Below are 17,248 nucleotides of genomic sequence, written 5' to 3' on the forward strand. Positions count from 1 at the left end.
ACAAAACAGTGCAGAACAATGCAGAACAATACAAAACAGTGCAGGACAATGCAGAACAATACAAAACAGTGCAGGACAATGCAGAACAATACAAAACAGTGCAGTACAATGCAGAACAATACAAACAGCGCAGGACAATGCAGAACAATACAAAACAGTGTAGGACAATGCAGAACAATACAAAACAGTGCAGGACAATGCAGAACAATACAAAACAGCGCAGGACAATGCAGAATACAAAACAGTGCAGGACAATGCAGAACAATACAGAACAATACAGAACAGTGCAGGGCAATGCAGAAAAATACAAACAGCGCAGGACAATGCAGAACAATACAAACAGCGCAGGACAATGCAGAACAATACAAACAGCGCAGGACAATGCAGAACAATACAAAGCAGTGCAGGACAATGCAGAACAATGCAAACAGCTTAGGACAATACAGAACAATACAAAACAGTGCAGGACAATGCAGAACAATACAAACACTGCAGGACAATGCAGAACAATACAAACAGCGCAGGACAATGCAGAACAATACAAACAGTGCAGGACAATGCAGAACAATACAAACAGTGCAGGACAATGCAGAACAATACAAAACAGTGCAGGACAATGCAGAACAATACAAACAGCGCAGGACAATGCAGAACAATAGAAAACAGTGCAGGACAATGCAGAACAATACAAACAGCGCAGGACAATGCAGAACAATACAAACAGCGCAGGACAATGCAGAACAATACAAACAGCGCAGGACAATGCAGAACAATACAAAGCAGTGCAGGACAATGCAGAACAATGCAAACAGCTTAGGACAATACAGAACAATAGAAAACAGTGCAGGACAATGCAGAACAATACAAACAGCGCAGGACAATGCAGAACAATACAAACAGCGCAGGACAATGCAGAACAATACAAACAGCGCAGGACAATGCAGAACAATACAAAGCAGTGCAGGACAATGCAGAACAATGCAAACAGCTTAGGACAATACAGAACAATACAAAACAGTGCAGGACAATGCAGAACAATACAAACACTGCAGGACAATGCAGAACAATACAAACAGCGCAGGACAATGCATAACAATACAAACAGTGCAGGACAATGCAGAACAATACAAACAGTGCAGGACAATGCAGAACAATACAAAACAGTGCAGGACAATGCAGACCAATACAAACAGCGCAGGACAATGCAGAACAATAGAAAACAGTGCAGGACAATGCAGAACAATACAAACAGCGCAGGACAATGCAGAACAATACAAACAGCGCAGGACAATGCAGAACAACACAAACAGCGCAGGACAATGCAGAACAATACAAAACAGTGCAGGACAATGCAGAACAATACAAACAGCGCAGAACAATGCAGAACAATACAAACAATACAAACAGCGCAGGACAATACAGAACAATACAAAACAGTGCAGGACAATGCAGAACAATACAAAACAGTGCAGTACAATGCATAACAATACAAAACAGTGCAGGACAATGCAGAACAATACAAACAGCGCAGGACAATGCAGAACAATACAAAACAGTGCAGGACAATGCAGAACAATACAAAACAGTGCAGGACAATGCAGAATACAAAACAGTGCAGGACAATGCAGAATACAAAACAGTGCAGGACAATGCAGAACAATACAGAACAGTGCAGGACAATGCAGAATACAAAACAGTGCAGGACAATGCAGAACAATACAGAACAGTGCAGGGCAATGCAGAATACAAAACAGTGCAGGACAATGCAGAACAATACAGAACAGCGCAGGACAATGCAGAACAATACAAAACAGTGCAGGACAATGCAGAACAATACAAACAGCGCAGGGCAATGCAGAACAATACAAAACAGTGCAGGACAATGCAGAACAATACAAAACAGTGCAGGACAATGCAGAACAATACAAAACAGTGCAGGACAATGCAGAACAATACAGAACAGTGCAGGACAATGCAGAATACAAAACAGTGCAGGACAATGCAGAATACAAAACAGTGCAGGACAGTGCAGAACAATACAAACAGCGCAGGACAATGCAGAACAATACAAACAGCGCAGGACAATGCAGAACAATACAAAACAGTGCAAGACAATGCAGAACAATACAAAACAGTGCAGGACAATGCAGAACAATACAAAACAGCGCAGGACAATGCAGAATACAAAACAGTGCAGGACAATGCAGAACAATACAGAACAGTGCAGGACAATGCAGAACAATACAAACAGCGCAGGACAATGCAGAACAATACAAACAGCGCAGGACAATGCAGAACAATACAAACAGCGCAGGACAATGCAGAACAATACAAAACAGTGCAGGACAATGCAGAACAATACAAAACAGTGTACGACAATACAGAACAATACAGAACAGTGCAGGACAATGCAGAACAATACAAAACAGTGCAGGACAATGTAGAATACAAAACAGTGCAGGACAATGCAGAACAATACAAAACAGCGCAGGACAATGCAAACAATACAAAACAGTGCAGGACAATGCAGAACAATACAAAACAGTGCAGGACAATGCAGAACAATGCAGAACAATACAAAACAGTGCAGGGCAATGCAGAACAATACAAAACAGTGCAGGACAATGCAGAACAATACAAACCAGTGCAGGACAATACAGAACAATACAGAACAGTGCAGGACAATGCAGAACAATACAAACAGAGCAGGACAATACAAAAAAAGTGCAGAACAATGCAGAACAATACAAATAGTGCAGGACAATGCAGCCCTCTGTGGCTCAGGCCTGCAGCCTACCTATTAGTGTTGGGGCTGTGGGGGCCTAGCGCCCTTTGTTGCTCAGGTCCGTGGCCTGCCTAGGAACAACAGGGCCTAGCGTCTTTGTGGATGAGGCCTGGGGCCCGCCAAACCCACGTGGGGGAACAATGGGGCCACAGGCTAACGCCGATGGTGGTGGTGTGATGGGGGGAAATGGGGCTTCGCCCTAGCGCCAATGTTGGTAGTGTAGTGGAAGAGCAATGAGGTGGGGACACAGGGAGAAAATGCGTGCTGTACCAAAAGCGCCTCACTGAGGCATTACCTGGTTCAATGGCGTTTCTCCACACTATTCCGATTGTGGGGCATCTGCAGCATGGCCTCCACACGTCCCGACAATCGCCTCCTGGCAGACGCTTGGATCCTTCCGCTTCTGCAGCTCTCCTGGACGAACCCCTTCCGGCCGCATGTGGTGGTTTAAATACTCCGCAGCGCAGCTTCCTGGGATTTTTGGTGTGGCAGGACCTCATTAGCCCACCACGTCGCCCGTGATGACATGCCGCTCTGTGTGGGCATGCCCGGTGTCAGAGTCGAAAAATATCATGATTCATATGCCTTGTATTAACCCCTAATGTGTGCGCATGCTGCTCGTCGCCTGGTCCCCCGTGCGTACACATCCCCGCAGATTTTGTAAGGGACGCTCCAGCGTCTCGTGCGCATGGGATGTGTAAATACGGCGGAGTTTGTGAGCTTGTAGCGTGCGACTCGATCGCGACATATTTAACCCAAATAGCGTAATAATATATTATAGTTAATATTCCCCCTAACAATGTCAGCAAGTATGGTAAGTTTAAAACCTCTTAGACAGAGAGATTCCTCTTTGCATGCTGGGAGGGCTCAGACAAAGGTTGGAGGGTAGTGGTTGGTGTCCAGCTGTGGGGTATTGAAGGGGTGTTGTGCCTATGATAATTGGGAGGGATTCGCATAGTTCCTGCTCATGGTTATGCACAGAAGTAGAAAATAAGATTAATTGCATTCCGAATAAATTACACAAGTGCAGGGTAGGTGAATAGAATTCAGTCATTTATTTCCCACAGACTGAATACAATAGCCTTATTTACACTAAGCTTTGAGATTCTATGAAGAGGGCTTACACCTTTGTTTATGAATAGAACCAGGTTTCTCTCCAGAATAATGAGTGCTGAGTTGTCAATTGTCTCAACTGAAGGTGGGGTAAACAAAGCCCAGAGACAGAGTTTGTTTGGAAGATCCAAAACAAATAGCTTTCCGCAATACAACCAGAGAGGAATTTAGAATACTAACAAGTCCTAGCCATCGCCCACTTCTTGAACTAACCAATGATCCCAGGTGCAGTACATGTCCCACCCCCTAACCAATGGAAAGAGAGCACACAGTATCTATTGTAGTATGTCTTGAGTTAGTAAATAAATATAGCTTGCAATAGGCTTGGTGACACAAGACTCTCTCTCATCAACAATTATCAGTCGGATAATTGGAGGACTGGATCCGGTCGCGCTTGCGAGTGTTTCCCCGTATGGTATGTTTCTCTGTGGCCACTTTGTTACCTGGTTAATGTATGCCAGTCATTCTCATTCTATGTATCTGTATTTTCAATCATTTGTTAATGTTTGTATTTATGTCTAGATATTCTGTTTAGGTATTAATGTTAGATCTGTAGTGTATCTGATGTATTGTTTTCCCCTTTTTATACTAAAAGAATCATCCACCTGGTGTTAGAGCCGGAGTGGTTTTTAAATCTACATCAGGTCTTGTGTATTTCATCATTTATTACTAAGGGTTATTGAGTGTCTCAGTCGCTCAAACAGCTTTCATATCATAAAGGTTAATCAGCGTTACATTGTGGTAGTATTACAGTAATAAGGTTTACAGCGTAAGCATACCCTTACAGTGTATTGTTACAAGGTTGTGTGTGTAGATTAGTGAGCGTCAGCGCCGCTCGCATCCCGCTCTCGCGGTACAGTGTCTGTTACGCTAAGTGCGTACCATTACGGCACCTCATGCGCCTATTGCGTATGTTGTCTTTAATAAGTATATAGCTTAAGTTCAAGATAAATAATCAGCTTTATCACCGGTGATGTAGGGGCCAACAGCGGAAGCCGGGGACTCTGGAGCGACAGTGGGGGGGTGGCCGAATGTGCCAGTTCTCCCACACTCCCTCCCACCTGTCATGAGTTCCTTGCTGAAGGGGAGGGGGGAGTGAAAACAATAGAGGGAAAAGGTAGAGAGAGAAAGAAGGAACAGGCGTGAGAGAGAGGAGGAAAAGGGCAATGGGAGAGAGTGCAAGAGATAGAGAGAAGGATAGGGAAAAATAAGAGATAGAGAGAGGAGGAATAGGGAAACATAAGAGATAGAGAGAGAAGGATAGGGAAACATAAGAGATAGAGAGAAGGATAGGGAAACATAAGAGATAGAGAGAAGGATAGGGAAACATAAGAGAGAGAGAGAAGGATAGGGAAACATAAGAGAGAGAGAAGGATAGGGAAACATAAGAGATAGAGAGAGGAGGAAAAGGGGCAATGGGAGAGAGTGCGAGAGATAGAGAGAAGGATCGGGAAACATAAGAGAGAGAGAGAAGGAGGAAAAGTGGGTAATGGGAGAGAGGGAGAGAGATAGAGAGAAGTATAGGGAAACATAAGAGATAGAGAGAAGGATAGGGAAACATAAGAGATAGAGAGAAGGATAGGGAAACATAAGAGAGAGAGAAGGATAGGGAAACATAAGAGATAGAGAGAAGGATAGGGAAACATAAGAGATATAGAGAAGGATAGGGAAACATAAGAGAGAGAGAGAAGGATAGGGAAACATAAGAGAGAGAGAGAAGGATAGGGAAACATAAGAGATAGAGAGAAGGATAGGGAAACATAAGAGATATAGAGAAGGATAGGGAAACATAAGAGATAGAGAGAAGGATAGGGAAACATAAGAGATAGAGAGAAGGATAGGGAAACATAAGAGAGAGAGAGAAGGATAGGGAAATATAAGAGATAGAGGGAAGGATAGGGAAACATAAGAGATAGAGAGAAGGATAGGGAAATATAAGAGAGAGAGAGAAGGATAGGGAAACATAAGAGAGAGAGAAGGATAGGGAAACATAAGAGATAGAGAGAAGGATAGGGAAACATAAGAGATAGACAGAAGGATAGGAAAACATAAGAGATAGAGAGAAGGATAGGGAAACATAAGAGATAGAGAGAAGGATAGGGAAACATAAGAGAGAGAGAGAAGGATAGGGAAACATAAGAGATAGAGAGAAGGATAGGGAAACATAAGAGAGAGAGAGAAGGATAGGGAAACATAAGAGAGAGAGAGAAGGATAGGGAAACATAAGAGATAGAGAGAAGGATAGGGAAACATAAGAGATAGAAAGAAGGATAGGGAAACATAAGAGATAGAAAGAAGGATAGGGAAACATAAGAGATAGAGAGAAGGATAGGGAAACATAAGAGATAGAGAGAAGGATAGGGAAACATAAGAGATAGAGGGAAGGATAGGGAAATATAAGAGATAGAGAGAAGGATAGGGAAACATAAGAGAGAGAGAAGGATAGGGAAATATAAGAGAGAGAGAGAGAAGGATAGGGAAACATAAGAGAGAGAGAAGGATAGGGAAATATAAGAGATAGAGAGAAGGATAGGGAAACATAAGAGAGAGAGAGAAGGATAGGGAAACATAAGAGATAGAGAGAAGGATAGGGAAACATAAGAGATAGAGAGAAGGATAGGGAAACATAAGAGATAGAGAGAAGGATAGTGAAACATAAGAGATAGAGGGAAGGATAGGGAAATATAAGAGATAGAGAGAAGGATAGGGAAACATAAGAGAGAGAGAGAAGGATAGGGAAACATAAGAGATAGAGAGAAGGATAGGGAAATATAAGAGATAGAGAGAAGGATAGGGAAATATAAGAGATAGAGAGAAGGATAGGGAAACATAAGAGATAGAGAGAAGGATAGGGAAATATAAGAGATAGAGAGAAGGATAGGGAAATATAAGAGATAGAGAGAAGGATAGGGAAACATAAGAGATAGAGAGAAGGATAGGGAAACATAAGAGATAGAGAGAAGGATAGGGAAACATAAGAGAGAGATAGAAGTATAGGGAAACATAAGAGAGAGAGAAGGATAGGGAAACATAAGAGAGAGAGAAGGATAGGGAAATATAAGAGATAGAGAGAAGGATAAGGAAATATAAGAGATAGAGAGAAGGATAGGGAAACATAAGAGATAGAGAGAAGGATAGGGAAACATAAGAGATAGAGAGAAGGATAGGGAAACATAAGAGATAGAGAGAAGGATAGGGAAACATAAGAGATAGAGAGAAGGATAGGGAAACATAAGAGATAGAGAGAAGGATAGGGAAACATAATAGAGACAGAGAAGGATAGGGAAACATAAGAGAAAGAGAGAAGGATAGGGATACATAAGAGATAGAGAGAAGGATAGGGAAATATAAGAGATAGAGAGAATGATAGGGAAACATAAGAGATAGAGAGAAGGATAGGGAAACATAAGAGATAGAGAGAAGGATAGGGAAACATAAGAGATAGAGAGAAGGATAGGGAAACATAAGAGAGAGAGAGAGAAGGATAGGGAAACATAAGAGATAGAGAGAAGGATAGGGAAACATAAGAGATAGAGAGAAGGATAGGGAAACATAAGAGAGAGAGAAGGATAGGGAAACATAAGAGATAGAGAGAAGGATAGGGAAACATAAGAGATAGAGAGGAGGATAGGGAAACATAAGAGATAGAGAGGAGGATAGGGAAACATAAGAGATAGAGAGAAGGATAGGGAAACATAAGAGATAGAGAGAAGGATAGGGAAATATAAGAGATAGAGAGAAGGATAGGGAAATATAAGAGAGAGAGAGAAGGATAGGGAAACATAAGAGAGAGAGAGAGGAGGAAAAGGGGCAATGGGAGAGAGGGAGAGAGATAGAGAGAAGGATAGGGAAACATAAGAGAGAGAAAGAAGGATAGGGAAACATAAGAGAGAGAGAAGTATAGGGAAACATAAGAGATAGAGAGAAGGATAGGGAAACATAAGAGAGAGAGAGAAGGATAGGGAAATATAAGAGAGAGAGAGAGAGAAGGATAGGGAAACATAAGAGAGAGAGAGAAGGATAGGGAAACATAAGAGAGAGAGAGAAGGATAGGGAAACATAAGAGAGAGAGAGAAGGATAGGGAAACATAAGAGAGAGAGAAGTATAGGGAAACATAAGAAAGAGAGAGAAGGATAGGGAAACATAAGAGATAGAGAGAAGGATAGGGAAATATAAGAGAGAGAGAGAAGGATAGGGAAACATAAGAGAGAGAGAAGGATAGGGAAATATAAGAGATAGAGAGAAGGATAGGGAAACATAAGAGAGAGAGAGAGAAGGATAGGGAAACATAAGAGATAGAGAGAAGGATAGGGAAACATAAGAGATAGAGAGAAGGATAGGGAAACATAAGAGATAGAGAGAAGGATAGGGAAACATAAGAGATAGAGGGAAGGATAGGGAAATATAAGAGATAGAGAGAAGGATAGGGAAACATAAGAGATAGAGAGAAGGATAGGGAAACATAAGAGATAGAGAGAAGGATAGGGAAATATAAGAGATAGAGAGAAGGATAGGGAAATATAAGAGATAGAGAGAAGGATAGGGAAACATAAGAGATAGAGAGAATGATAGGGAAACATAAGAGATAGAGAGAAGGATAGGGAAACATAAGAGATAGAGAGAAGGATAGGGAAACATAAGTGATAGAGAGAAGGATAGGGAAACATAAGAGAGAGAGAGAAGGATAGGGAAATATAAGAGATAGAGAGAAGGATAGGGAAACATAAGAGATAGAGAGAAGGATAGGGAAACATAAGAGATAGAGAGAAGGATAGGGAAATATAAGAGATAGAGAGAAGGATAGGGAAACATAAGAGATAGAGAGAAGGATAGGGAAACATAAGAGATAGAGAGAAGGATAGGGAAATATAAGAGATAGAGAGAAGGATAGGGAAACATAAGAGAGAGAGAAGGATAGGGAAATATAAGAGAGAGAGAGAAGGATAGGGAAACATAAGAGAGAGAGAGAAGGATAGGGAAACATAAGAGATAGAGAGAAGGATAGGGAAACATAAGAGATAGAGAGAAGGATAGGGAAACATAAGAGAGAGAGAAGGATAGGGAAATATAAGAGATAGAGAGAAGGATAGGGAAACATAAGAGATAGAGAGAAGGATAGGGAAACATAAGAGATAGAGAGAGATAGGGAAACATAAGAGAGAGAGAGAAGGATAGGGAAACATAAGAGATAGAGAGAAGGACAGGGAAACATAAGAGATAGAGAGAAGGATAGGGAAATATAAGAGATAGAGAGTAGGATAGGGAAATATAAGAGATAGAGAGAAGGATAGGGAAACATAAGAGAGAGAGAAGGATAGGGAAATATAAGAGAGAGAGAGAAGGATAGGGAAACATAAGAGAGAGAGAGAAGGATAGGAAAACATAAGAGAGAGAGAAGGATAGGGAAACATAAGAGAGAGAGAGAAGGATAGGGAAACATAAGAGATAGAGAGAAGGATAGGGAAACATAAGAGAGAGATAAGGATAGGGAAATATAAGAGATAGAGAGAAGGATAGGGAAACATAAGAGAGAGAGAAGGATAGGGAAATATAAGAGATAGAGAGAAGGATAGGGAAACATAAGAGAGAGAGAAGGATAGGGAAACATAAGAGATAGAGAGAAGGATAGGGAAACATAAGAGATAGAGAGAAGGATAGGGAAACATAAGAGAGAGAGAAGGATAGGGAAATATAAGAGATAGAGAGAAGGATAGGGAAACATAAGAGAGAGAGAGAAGGATAGGGAAACATAAGAGATAGAGAGAAGGATAGGGAAACATAAGAGATAGAGAGAAGGATAGGGAAACATAAGAGAGAGAGAAGGATAGGGAAATATAAGAGAGAGAGAGAAGGATAGGGAAACATAAGAGAGAGAGAAGGATAGGGAAATATAAGAGATAGAGAGAAGGATAGGGAAACATAAGAGAGAGAGAGAAGGATAGGGAAACATAAGAGATAGAGAGAAGGATAGGGAAACATAAGTGATAGAGAGAAGGATAGGGAAACATAAGAGAGAGAGAGAAGGATAGGGAAACATAAGAGATAGAGAGAAGGATAGGGAAACATAAGAGATAGAGAGAAGGATAGGGAAACATAAGAGATAGAGAGAAGGATAGGGAAACATAAGAGATAGAGGGAAGGATAGGGAAATATAAGAGATAGAGAGAAGGATAGGGAAACATAAGAGAGAGAGAGAAGGATAGGGAAACATAAGAGATAGAGAGAAGGATAGGGAAATATAAGAGATAGAGAGAAGGATAGGGAAACATAAGAGATAGAGAGAAGGATAGGGAAATATAAGAGATAGAGAGAAGGATAGGGAAACATAAGAGATAGAGAGAAGGATAGGGAAACATAAGAGATAGAGAGAAGGACATTGAAACATAAGAGATAGAGAGAAGGATAGGGAAACATAAGAGAGAGATAGAAGTATAGGGAAACATAAGAGAGAGAGAAGGATAGGGAAACATAAGAGAGAGAGGAGGATAGGGAAATATAAGAGATAGAGAGAAGGATAAGGAAATATAAGAGATAGAGAGAAGGATAGGGAAACATAAGAGATAGAGAGAAGGATAGGGAAACATAAGAGATAGAGAGAAGGATAGGGAAACATAAGAGATAGAGAGAAGGATAGGGAAACATAAGAGAGAGAGAAGGATAGGGAAATATAAGAGATAGAGAGAAGGATAGGGAAACATAAGAGAGAGAGAAGGATAGGGAAATATAAGAGATAGAGAGAAGGATAGGGAAACATAAGAGAGAGAGAGAGGGATAGGGAAATATAAGAGATAGAGAGAAGGATAGGGAAACATAAGAGAGAGAGAGAAGGATAGGGAAACATAAGAGATAGAGAGAAGGATAGGGAAACATAAGAGATAGAGAGAAGGATAGGGAAACATAAGAGATAGAGAGAAGGATAGGGAAACATAAGAGATAGAGAGAAGGATAGGGAAACATAAGAGAGAGAGAAGGATAGGGAAATATAAGAGATAGAGAGAAGGATAGGGAAACATAAGAGAGAGAGAGAAGGATAGGGAAACATAAGAGATAGAGAGAAGGATAGGGAAACATAAGTGATAGAGAGAAGGATAGGGAAACATAAGAGATAGAGAGAAGGATAGGGAAACATAAGAGATAGAGAGAAGGATAGGGAAACATAAGAGATAGAGAGAAGGATAGGGAAACATAAGAGATAGAGAGAAGGATAGGGAAACATAAGAGATAGAGAGAAGGATAGGGAAACATAAGAGAGAGAGAGAAGGATAGGGAAACATAAGAGAGAGAGAAGGATAGGGAAATATAAGAGATAGAGAGAAGGATAGGGAAACATAAGAGAGAGAGAGAAGGATAGGGAAACATAAGAGATAGAGAGAAGGATAGGGAAACATAAGTGATAGAGAGAAGGATAGGGAAACATAAGAGATAGAGAGAAGGATAGGGAAACATAAGAGATAGAGAGAAGGATAGGGAAACATAAGAGATAGAGAGAAGGATAGGGAAACATAAGAGATAGAAAGAAGGATAGGGAAACATAAGAGAGAGAGAAGGATAGGGAAACATAAGAGAGAGAGAGAAGGATAGGGAAACATAAGAGATAGAGAGAAGGATAGGAAAACATAAGAGATAGAGAGAAGGATAGGGAAACATAAGAGATAGAGAGAAGGATAGGGAAACATAAGAGATAGAGAGAAGGATAGGGAAACATAAGAGATAGAGAGAAGGATAGGGAAACATAAGAGATAGAGAGAAGGATAGGGAAACATAAGAGATAGAGAGAAGGATAGGGAAACAAAAGAGATAGAGGGAAGGATAGGGAAATATAAGAGATAGAGAGAAGGATAGGGAAACAAAAGAGAGAGAGAAGGATAGGGAAATATAAGAGAGAGAGAGAAGGATAGGGAAACATAAGAGATAGAGAGAAGGATAGGGAAATATAAGAGATAGAGAGAAGGATAGGGAAACATAAGAGATAGAGAGAAGGATAGGGAAACATAAGAGATAGAGAGAAGGATAGGGAAACATAAGAGATAGAGAGAAGGATAGGGAAACATAAGAGAGAGATAGAAGTATAGGGAAACATAAGAGAGAGAGAAGGATAGGGAAACATAAGAGAGAGAGAAGGATAGGGAAATATAAGAGATAGAGAGAAGGATAAGGAAATATAAGAGATAGAGAGAAGGATAGGGAAACATAAGAGATAGAGAGAAGGATAGGGAAACTTAAGAGATAGAGAGAAGGATAGGGAAACATAAGAGATAGAGAGAAGGATAGGGAAACATAAGAGAGAGAGAAGGATAGGGAAATATAAGAGATAGAGAGAAGGATAGGGAAACATAAGAGATAGAGAGAAGGATAGGGAAACATAATAGAGACAGAGAAGGATAGGGAAACATAAGAGAAAGAGAGAAGGATAGGGATACATAAGAGATAGAGAGAAGGATAGGGAAACATAAGAGATAGAGAGAAGGATAGGGAAATATAAGAGATAGAGAGAATGATAGGGAAACATAAGAGATAGAGAGAAGGATAGGGAAACATAAGAGATAGAGAGAAGGATAGGGAAACATAAGAGATAGAGAGAAGGATAGGGAAACATAAGAGAGAGAGAAGGATAGGGAAATATAAGAGATAGAGAGAAGGATAGGGAAACATAAGAGATAGAGAGAAGGATAGGGAAACATAATAGAGACAGAGAAGGATAGGGAAACATAAAAGAAAGAGAGAAGGATAGGGATACATAAGAGATAGAGAGAAGGATAGGGAAACATAAGAGATAGAGAGAAGGATAGGGAAATATAAGAGATAGAGAGAATGATAGGGAAACATAAGAGATAGAGAGAAGGATAGGGAAACATAAGAGATAGAGAGAAGGATAGGGAAACATAAGAGATAGAGAGAAGGATAGGGAAACATAAGAGAGAGAGAGAGAGAAGGATAGGGAAACATAAGAGATAGAGAGAAGGATAGGGAAACATAAGAGATAGAGAGAAGGATAGGGAAACATAAGAGAGAGAGAAGGATAGGGAAACATAAGAGATAGAGAGAAGGATAGGGAAACATAAGAGATAGAGAGGAGGATAGGGAAACATAAGAGATAGAGAGGAGGATAGGGAAACATAAGAGATAGAGAGAAGGATAGGGAAACATAAGAGATAGAGAGAAGGATAGGGAAATATAAGAGATAGAGAGAAGGATAGTGAAACATAAGAGAGAGAGAGAGGAGGAAAAGGGGCAATGGGAGAGAGTGCGAGAGATAGAGAGAAGGATCGGGAAACATAAGAGAGAGAGAAGGAGGAAAAGGGGGTAATGGGAGAGAGGGAGAGAGATAGAGAGAAGGATAGGGAAACATAAGAGAGAGAAAGAAGGATAGGGAAACATAAGAGAGAGAGAAGTATAGGGAAACATAAGAGAGAGAGAGAAGGATAGGGAAACATAAGAGAGAGAGAGAAGGATAGGGAAATATAAGAGAGAGAGAGAAGGATAGGGAAACATAAGAGAGAGAGAGAAGGATAGGGAAACATAAGAGAGAGAGAGAAGGATAGGGAAACATAAGAGAGAGAGAGAAGGATAGGGAAACATAAGAGAGAGAGAAGTATAGGGAAACATAAGAGATAGAGAGAAGGATAGGGAAATATAAGAGAGAGAGAGAAGGATAGGGAAACATAAGAGATAGAGAGAAGGATAGGGAAATATAAGAGAGAGAGAGAAGGATAGGGAAACATAAGAGAGAGAGAGAAGGATAGGGAAACATAAGAGATAGAGTGAGGGATAGGGAAACATAAGAGAGAGAGAAGGATAGGGAAACATAAGAGAGAGAGAAGGATAGGGAAACATAAGAGAGAGAGAGAAGGATAGGGAAACATAAGAGAGAGAAAGGAGGATAGGGAAACATAAGAGATAGAGAGAAGGATAGGGAAACATAAAAGAGAGAGAAGGATAGGGAAACATAAGAGATAGAGAGAAGGATAGGGAAACATAAGTGATAGAGAGAAGGATAGGGAAACATAAGAGAGAGAGAGAAGGATAGGGAAACATAAGAGATAGAGAGAAGGATAGGGAAACATAAGAGATAGAGAGAAGGATAGGGAAACATAAGAGAGAGAGAAGGATAGGGAAATATAAGAGATAGAGAGAAGGATAGGGAAACATAAGAGATAGAGAGAAGGATAGGGAAACATAAGAGATAGAGAGAAGGATAGGGAAACATAAGAGATAGACAGAAGGATAGGGAAATATAAGAGATAGAGAGAAGGATAGGGAAACATAAGAGAGAGAGAAGGATAGGGAAACATAAGAGAGAGAGAGAAGGATAGGGAAACATAAGAGAGAGAGAGAAGGATAGGGAAACATAAGAAATAGAGAGAAGGATAGGGAAACATAAGAGATAGAGAGAAGGATAGGGAAACATAAGAGAGAGAGAAGGATAGGGAAATATAAGAGATAGAGAGAAGGATAGGGAAACATAAGAGATAGAGAGAAGGATAGGGAAACATAAGAGATAGAGAGAGATAGGGATACATAAGAGAGAGAGAGAAGGATAGAGAGAGAGAAGGATAGGGAAACATAAGAGAGAGAGAGAAGGATCGGGAAACATAAGAGATAGAGAGAGGAGGAAAAGGGGCAATGGGAGAGAGTGCGAGAGGTAGAGAGAAGGATCGGGAAACATAAGAGAGAGAGAGAAGGAGGAAAAGGGGATAATGGGAGCGAGGGAGAGAGATAGAGAGAAGGATAGGGAAACATAAGAGAGAGAGAGAAGGAGGAAAAGGGGGTAATGGGAGAGAGATAGAGAGAAGGATAGGGAAACATAAGAGATAGAGAGAAGGATAGGGAAACATAAGAGATAGAGAGAAGGATAGGGAAACATAAGAGATAAAGAGAAGGATAGGGAAACATAAGAGATAGAGAGAAGGATAGGGAAATATAAGAGATAGAGGGAAGGATAGGGAAACATAAGAGAGAGAGAAGGATAGGGAAACATAAGAGATAGAGAGAAGGATAGGGAAACATAAGAGATAGAGAGAAGGATAGGGAAACATAAGAGATAGAGAGAAGGATAGGGAAATATAAGAGATAGAGAGAAGGATAGGGAAACATAAGAGATAGAGAGAAGGATAGGGAAACATAAGAGATAGAGAGAAGGATAGGGAAACATAAGAGAGAGAGAAGGATAGGGAAACATAAGAGAGAGAGAGAAGGATAGGGAAACATAAGAGAGAGAGAAGGATAGGGAAACATAAGAGATAGAGAGAAGGATAGGGAAACATAAGAGATAGAGAGAAGGATAGGGAAACATAAGAGATAGAGAGAAGGATAGGGAAACATAAGAGATAGAGAGAAGGATAGGGAAACATAAGAGATAGAGAGAAGGATAGGGAAACATAAGAGATAGAGAGAAGGATAGGGAAACATAAGAGATAAAGAGAAGGATAGGGAAACATAAGAGATAGAGAGAAGGATAGGGAAACATAAGAGATAGAGAAGGATAGGGAAACATAAGAGAGAGAGAAGGATAGGGAAATATAAGAGATAGAGAGTAGGATAGGGAAACATAAGAGATAGAGAGAAGGATAGGGAAATATAAGAGATAGAGATAAGGATAGGGAAATATAAGAGATATAGAGAAGGATAGGGAAACATAAGAGATAGAGAGAAGGATAGGGAAACATAAAAGATAGAGAGAAGGATAGGGAAACATAAGAGAGAGAGAGAAGGATAGTGAAACATAAGAGATAGAGAGAAGGATAGGGAAACATAAGAGATAGAGAGAAGGATAGGGAAATATAAGAGATAGAGAGAAGGATAGGGAAACATAAGAGATAGAGAGAAGGATAGGGAAACATAAGAGAGAGAGAAGGATAGGGAAACATAAGAGAGAGAGAGAGAAGGATAGGGAAACATAAGAGATAGAGAGAAGGATAGGGAAATATAAGAGATAGAGAGAAGGATAGGGAAACATAAGAGATAGAGAGAAGGATAGGGAAACATAAGAGAGAGAGAAGGATAGGGAAACATAAGAGAGAGAGAAGGATAGGGAAACATAAGAGAGATAGAGAGAAGGATAGGGAAACATAAGAGAGATAGAGAGAAGGATAGGGAGAAGGATAGGGAAACATAAGAGATAGAGAGAAGGATAGGGAAACATAAGAGATAGAGAGAAGGATAGGGAAACATAAGAGATAGAGAGAAGGATAGGGAAACATAAGAGATAGAGAGAAGGATAGGGAAACATAAGAGATAGAGAGTAGGATAGGGAAATATAAGAGATAGAGAGAAGGATAGGGAAACATAAGAGATAGAGAGAAGGATAGGGAAACATAAGAGATAGAGAGAAGGATAGGGAAACATAAGAGATAGAGAGAAGGATAGGGAAACATAAGAGATAGAGAGAAGGATAGGGAAACATAAGAATTAGAGAGAAGGATAGGGAAACATAAGAGATAGAGAGAAGGATAGGGAAACATAAGAGATAGAGAGAAGGATAGGGAAACATAAGAGATAGAGAGAAGGATAGGGAAACATAAGAGAGAGAGAGAGAAGGATAGGGAAACATAAGAGAGAGAGAAGGATAGGGAAACATAAGAGATAGAGAGAAGGATAGGGAAACATAAGAGATAGAGAGAAGGATAGGGAAACATAAGAGAGAGAGAAGGATAGGGAAACATAAGAGATAGAGAGAAGGATAGGGAAACATAAGAGATAGAGAGAAGGATAGGGAAACATAAGAGATAGAGAGAAGGATAGGGAAACATAAGAGAGAGAGAGAGAAGGATAGGGAAACATAAGAGATAGAGAGAAGGATAGGGAAACATAAGAGAGAGAGAGAGAAGGATCGGGAAACATAAGAGATAGAGAGAAGGATAGGGAAACATAAGAGAGAGAGAGAAGGATAGGGAAACATAAGAGATAGAGAGAAGGATAGGGAAACATAAGAGAGAGAGAGAAGGATCGGGAAACATAAGAGATAGAGAGAGGAGGAAAAGGGTCAATGGGAGAGAGTGCGAGAGGTAGAGAGAAGGATCGGGAAACATAAGAGAGAGAGAGAAGGAGGAAAAGGGGGTAATGGGAGAGAGGGAGAGAGATAGAGAGAAGGATAGGGAAACATAAGAAAGAGAGAAATGGAGGAAAAGGGGGTAATGGGAGAGAGATAGAGAGAAGGATAGGGAAACATAAGAGATAGAGAGAAGGATAGGGAAACATAAGAGATAGAGAGAAGGATAGGGAAACATAAGAGAGAGAGAAGGATAGGGAAACATAAGAGATAGAGAGAAGGATAGGGAAACATAAGAGATAGAGAGAAGGATAGGGAAACATAAGTGATAGAGAGAAGGATAGGGAAACATAAGAGATAG

This window comes from Pseudophryne corroboree, chromosome 5 (assembly GCF_028390025.1).
Source record: "Pseudophryne corroboree isolate aPseCor3 chromosome 5, aPseCor3.hap2, whole genome shotgun sequence".
Taxonomy (NCBI): Eukaryota; Metazoa; Chordata; class Amphibia; order Anura; family Myobatrachidae; genus Pseudophryne; species Pseudophryne corroboree.